The 5,705-nt window shown below is 44.0% G+C and overlaps 1 pseudogene; it reads left to right on the plus strand.

The window, feature by feature from the left end:
- The first annotated feature begins 3,006 nt into the window (after positions 1–3,006).
- LOC129398509 (60 kDa heat shock protein, mitochondrial-like) lies at positions 3,007–5,433 on the plus strand (annotated as a pseudogene).
- Positions 5,434–5,705: the final 272 nt, after the last annotated feature.

The following is a 5,705-nucleotide window of genomic DNA, read 5'->3' on the forward strand; positions in this document are numbered from 1 at the left end:
CACAAAAAGAGCAAACAGCGTGTAAGAACTCAAAACTCATGTTGGAAAAACACAAACCCTGTGTCAGTATCGCCTTGAGTAAATCCGCAGCGGGCTTCTTTCTCAAGCCTGGGCTTTTCCATCATGATAATGAGACGTGAGTCAGTCATTTGGATCTAAGTTTCTGACATGGAAACTGGCACTGCTGTGGTTTGGGGGATGTTTATTTTTGTAGAACCTGATTGTGAAAGACCCTGATCTCTCCTGAGTGACTGGGGCCTCCAGGTGGGGTCTGGTAGGAGCTCAGCAACGATCTCTTGTGAATTCAGCTCCACCACAAGAAGATAATATCAAAGCCACCATACCTCCATTTTAACACACACAAGCCAGTAAACTTTTGCTTTTTCAAATCATTTAGTCTGTTAAGTATTTGATCTGAGATGGGATAAAAAGATGCAACTTACTGAAATTGTTTAATAGGAAATTAACACCAAGTAACTTACAGTTGAAAACCACAATTAACCATAGAAATAAATTTTGTCATGGCTTGTTTCTAATATCTAAGTCCTGGTTTCAACCTCATTCTTCTTTTTTTATCCCTCCCTCCTTCCCTCCTTCCCTCCTTCCCTCCCTCCCTCCCCGCCTGCCTGCCTCCCTGCCTCCCTGCCTCCCTGCCTCCCTGCCTTCCTTCATTATACTGTTCTAGGTTTTGGAAAATATGAGGTCTGTGGTGCCTCTCAGAACCCCATTGTTCTCACAAAACCCAGGACTCATAAATAAGATTGGTAAAATGAGGATTTCACAATATGATATCTATTAGATTAATTGTTTTAGGATTTATTCTCAAATTTTCTTTTTCCCTTTCTCCATCCTTCCCTTCCACTCTCCCTCTTTTATCCTTTCATGGTTTTTATTTTATTTTCATAATATCAAGGAGAAAATGAAGGTTAGGCATCCAGGTTTAAAGGTTGGTTTCAATGGGCTGTCCCTGTCCTGTGAACCTGCAGTGGCCTAGTGGCAGGGACTGTTCTCAGGGCCTCTGATCAGAAAAGTCCTGGGGGCAGAGTGTCTGCTGCAGTAGTTCTCACAGTATAGTTTGGGCCTTAAGATTATCTGGAATTCTCTAGGTTGCAATATCTACCCTTTAAATATAAAAATTTAGAAAATGACATTCTATACTACTTTTTTTAGATAAAATCAAAATTTCTGCCTTTTATTTAAAAAGTCACCTAACAGGTTTCAACCATAGTCTTAGCAGTTGTAGCATGGAAAGCAGTGAAGAGATGAGATTTACAAGCTACTGGGCTCCTTCATATTGGCTTAGAAGAACGAGTGAGGTGTCCATTGGGTTCTCAAACTCCTTTTCTATTGAAGGAAGCAATGCTTGGTTCAATTAAATAGGGCATTCAGTCTACTCAGTCTAAAAGTGTGGGTAGAAGAAAGGAAAGAGAAAGAAAGAAAGACATGCTCTAGGGAGAGAGGAAAAAGAAAGACAGAAAAAAAGAGAGAGAGGGAAGAAGAGAGAGAAGCAGGAGAAAAGGATAGAGGGGACACAGAGAGAGAGGAAGGAGAGAGAGGGATGAGGGAGAGATAGGTGGAGGGGAATGAGAGGAGACAGAGAACTTCTACGCCATTCTTCCATTTGGCTAACCCTCCTATTTCCCTGGCCCATCTCACCTGGAAGAGGCATCAGGAATATGAAGAGGAACGAGAAGAGGAGATACAAGACCCTCATGGCTGATGGCTGGGAGCTTCACCAGGAGCTGAGTCTGGGGAGGACATCAAGCCTTCCACTTTATAAAGGTCCTGGTCCCTGGTCACCAGGTAGAGTTCAGAACTGGTATTGGGTGCAATGCTCATTACAGAGATTAGGATTCAGCCACTTACCTGGTGAGTCAGAGAATGGTCCTCAAAGAACAATGCACACTCAGGAGATCTTATGCAAATCTGGACTCAGGAAACCCCAGAAAATCCCTTCCTCCTGCTCTTGGGACCAGAAAATTCATCTTATCTTGAACCATTTAAAACCCAGTGTGTGAATGGAGTGAGGGGCTGGGTCTGTCTCACGTGAGAACAAACTCAACCTCAGGACCTATAACCTGCCACTCACCTGCTGCCCACTCTGTGGGACGTCCTGTTTTTCCTGAGTATCTGGGGACAGTCTCAGGCCAAATTGAGAGCTCTTTCCATCTAATTCTATCCATTGCTCAGACATTCAGCTCCTGGGGATGATACAGGGCTGGCTCAAACCCAGGGACCCTGGAGGGGCTCAGGGCCTCTGGCAGCACCGGGAGCATGGTGGGCCCCATCCTCACAGGAGATCTGAGCTGGTGAAATTTATGTGAAAGTTCCCCTGAAACTCCCCATCTTCCCCACGGGAGAGAGATGAGGCAGATGGATGCCCACTTCCTTCCTCTGAGAAGGAGAATGGGAGGGTGGGATTGTGACTACATGTGTCCCCTCAGAGTTCACCCAGGCCTGGGCCAGGAGGTGGCCTACTACCCGCACTTGAGTTCCTTCCATTCACACCGTCACTCAGGGAATGTCAGCTCCACAGGACTTCAGGGCTTTGGGAGCCAGGGCTTTCTCTGCTTTCCACAGACGTCAGCGTGAAGGGAGCTCACTGCCATTGGGATTTGGTGGAGAAGCACCGAGTGGGGCTGCAAGGCCTCCATGTGGTCTCCCTGTTGGTGATGGGAAACACTTTTGAAGGAGCCCCATGTTTTCAGGGCTGTGTGAGGTCTCTGGTGTCTCTCAGGACCCTGTCCTTCCTCCGTAACCCAGAGTAGCAATTGGCGGCCCCAGGCAATGGACAGAGCCCCATCCTGGGCATTCAGGAGAGGGCCTTTCTCGGGAAAATGAGTGGCATTCATCCTGGTTCCTCCCTCTTTCAATCTAAGGGCAGTTTGAGAAACAAGCAGGCCCCAGTGTCCATGTCTGTGATGTCTCAGGGGTACAGCAGTGACAGAGACATGGGGACAATGAGGCTTTCCTCATTACCTGCCTGACCTCTTCATTTAAAATATCAGGTTCTGAAGAACCCTGATTCCTGGCAGGCCAGAGGTGGATTTAAAGGAAGCTGGTAACAATATTGTGCAGCCAAGATCCTTAATGACATTTTTATAAAAGGAAATTTCTGAGCCTAGCATGGTGGCTTACACCTGTCATCCCAGCACTTTGGGAGGCTGAGGCAGGTGGATCACATGAGGTCAGGAGTGTGAGACCAATTTGACCAACATGGCAAAACCCCATTTCCATGAAGAATACAAAAATTAGCCAGGCATGATGGCTTACGTCTATAATTCCAGGTATTTGGGAGGCTGAGGCACAGGAATCGCTTCCGACAGAGCAAGACTCAGTCTCAAAGAAAAAAAAAAAGAAGAAGGCTCTGATGGGGTATGCAAAGAGAGGGCTGGGTCAGATGCTGTCAGAACTGCTAAACAAATATGCATCCAGGACTGGAGCTTAGTCACCAGGGAGTCACTCTGATTGTCAGGGCTTTGTTTCCTTGCGTGTTGAGCAGGCTGGAATTGAGGGGCAGACTCATTCATTCCTGACACTAAAACTATTTCTTCCTGGTGAAGAAAGCATACAGAGAAATGGAATATGAAATAAAGCCTTTATGTGCTCTGCCTAAATTAATTTTTTTTTTTGTATATTTTCTATGTCACCTTTAGAACGTAAGAGGCAGCTCTCACTTGCTGCTAATGACCTGCCTCGCCATGCGCATGTCCTGCCACCACCCCACAAAAATGCTTCCATTACCCACAGTCTTTCACCAGATGAGACCAGTGTCCAGGCTACTGGCTCCTCACCTCACTTGAAGTGATGGTAAAGATGTAAAATTTGGTGCTGATGTCTGAGCCTTAATGCTTCAAAGTGTAGACTTTTTGTCGATGCTGTAGCCATTACAATGGGGCCAAAGGGAAGAACAGTAATTATTGAACATAGCTGGGGAAGTCCCAAAGTAACAAAAGATGGTGTGACTGATGCAAAGTCAATTGACTTAAAGGATAAATATAAAAGCATTGGAGCTAAACTTGTCCAAGATGTTGCCAATAACACAAATGAAGAGACTGGGGGATGGCACTATCACTGCTGATGTACTGGTATGCTCTATTTCCAAATAAGGCTTCCAGAAGGTTAGCAAATGTGCTAATCCAGTGGAAATCAAGAGAGGTATGATGTTAGCTGTTGATGCTATAATTGCAGAACTTAAAAAGCAGTCTAAACCGGTGACCAAACCTGAAGAAATTGCGCAGGTTGCTACAATTTCTGCAAATGGAGACAAAGAAATTGGTAACATCATCTCTGATGCAATGAAAAAGTTTGGAAGAAAGGGCATCATCACAGTAAAGGATGGAAAAACACTGACTGGTGAATTAGAAATTATTGAAGGCATGAAAATTTGACCGAGGATATATTTCTCCATACTTTATTAATACATCAAAAGGTGAGAAATGTGAATTCCAGGATGCCTATGTTCTGTTGCATGAAAAGAAAATTTCTAGTGTCCAGTCCATTGTACCTGCTCTTGAAATTGCCAATGCTTACTGTAAGCCTTTGGTCATAATTGCTGAAGACATTGATGGAGAAGCTGTAACTACACTCATCCTGAATAGGATAAAGGTTGGTCTTCAGGTTGTGGCAGTCAAAGCTCCAGGGTTTGGTGACAATAGAAAGAACCAGCTTAAAGATACGGTTATTGCTACTGGTGGTACAGTGTTTGGAGAAGAGGGCTGACACTAAATCTTGAAGACGTTCAGCCTCGTGATGTAGGAGAAGTTGGAGAGGTCACTGTGATCAAAGATGATGCCATGCTCTTAAAAGGAAAAGGTAACAAGTCTCAAATTGAAAAATGTGTTCAGGAAATCATTGACCAGTCAGATGTCACAACTAGTGAATACGAAAAGGAAAAACTGAATGGAGAAACTTTCAGATGGAGTAGCTGTGCTGAAGGTTGGTGGGACAAGTGATGTTGAAGTGAATGAAGAGAAAGACAGAGTTACAGGTGCACTTAATGCTACAAGAGCTGCTGTTGAAGAAGGCATTGTTTAGGGATGGGGTTGTGCCCTGCTTCGATGCATTCCACCCTTGGACTCATTCACTCCAGCTAATGAAGATAAAATAATTGGTGTAGAAATTATTAAAAGAACACTCAAAATTCCAGCAATGACAATTGCTAAGAATGCAGGTATTGATGGATTTTTGATAGCTGAGAAAATTATGCAAAGTTCCTCAGAAGTTGGTTATGATACTGTGTTAGGAGATGTCATGAATATGATGGAAAAAGACATTATTGACCCAACAAAGGTTGTGAGAACTGCTTTATTGGATGCTGCTGGCATGGCCTCTCTACTAACTACAGCAGCTGTTGTAGTCACAGAAATTCCTAAAGAAGGGAACAGCCCTGGAATGGGTGCAATGTGTGGAATGGGAGGTGGCCTTTTCTAATTCCTAGAATAGTGCTTTACCTTTATTAATGAATTGTGATAGGAAGCCCAAGGCAGTGTTCCTCACCAATAACTTCAGAGAAGTCAGTTGGAGAAAATGAAGAAAAGGCTGGCTGATGTTTAAGAAACCACTATAACCATCAGTTACTGGTTTCAACTGACAAAATACATAATGGTTTACAGCTGTCATCCATGCCTACAGATAATTTAGTTTGTATTTTTGAATAGAAAGATCTTGTACATTCCTGACACTGAGTACAAGAGCCATGTACT

Source organism: Pan paniscus, chromosome 7, assembly GCF_029289425.2.
Source record: "Pan paniscus chromosome 7, NHGRI_mPanPan1-v2.0_pri, whole genome shotgun sequence".
In the NCBI taxonomy this organism is placed as follows: domain Eukaryota; kingdom Metazoa; phylum Chordata; class Mammalia; order Primates; family Hominidae; genus Pan; species Pan paniscus.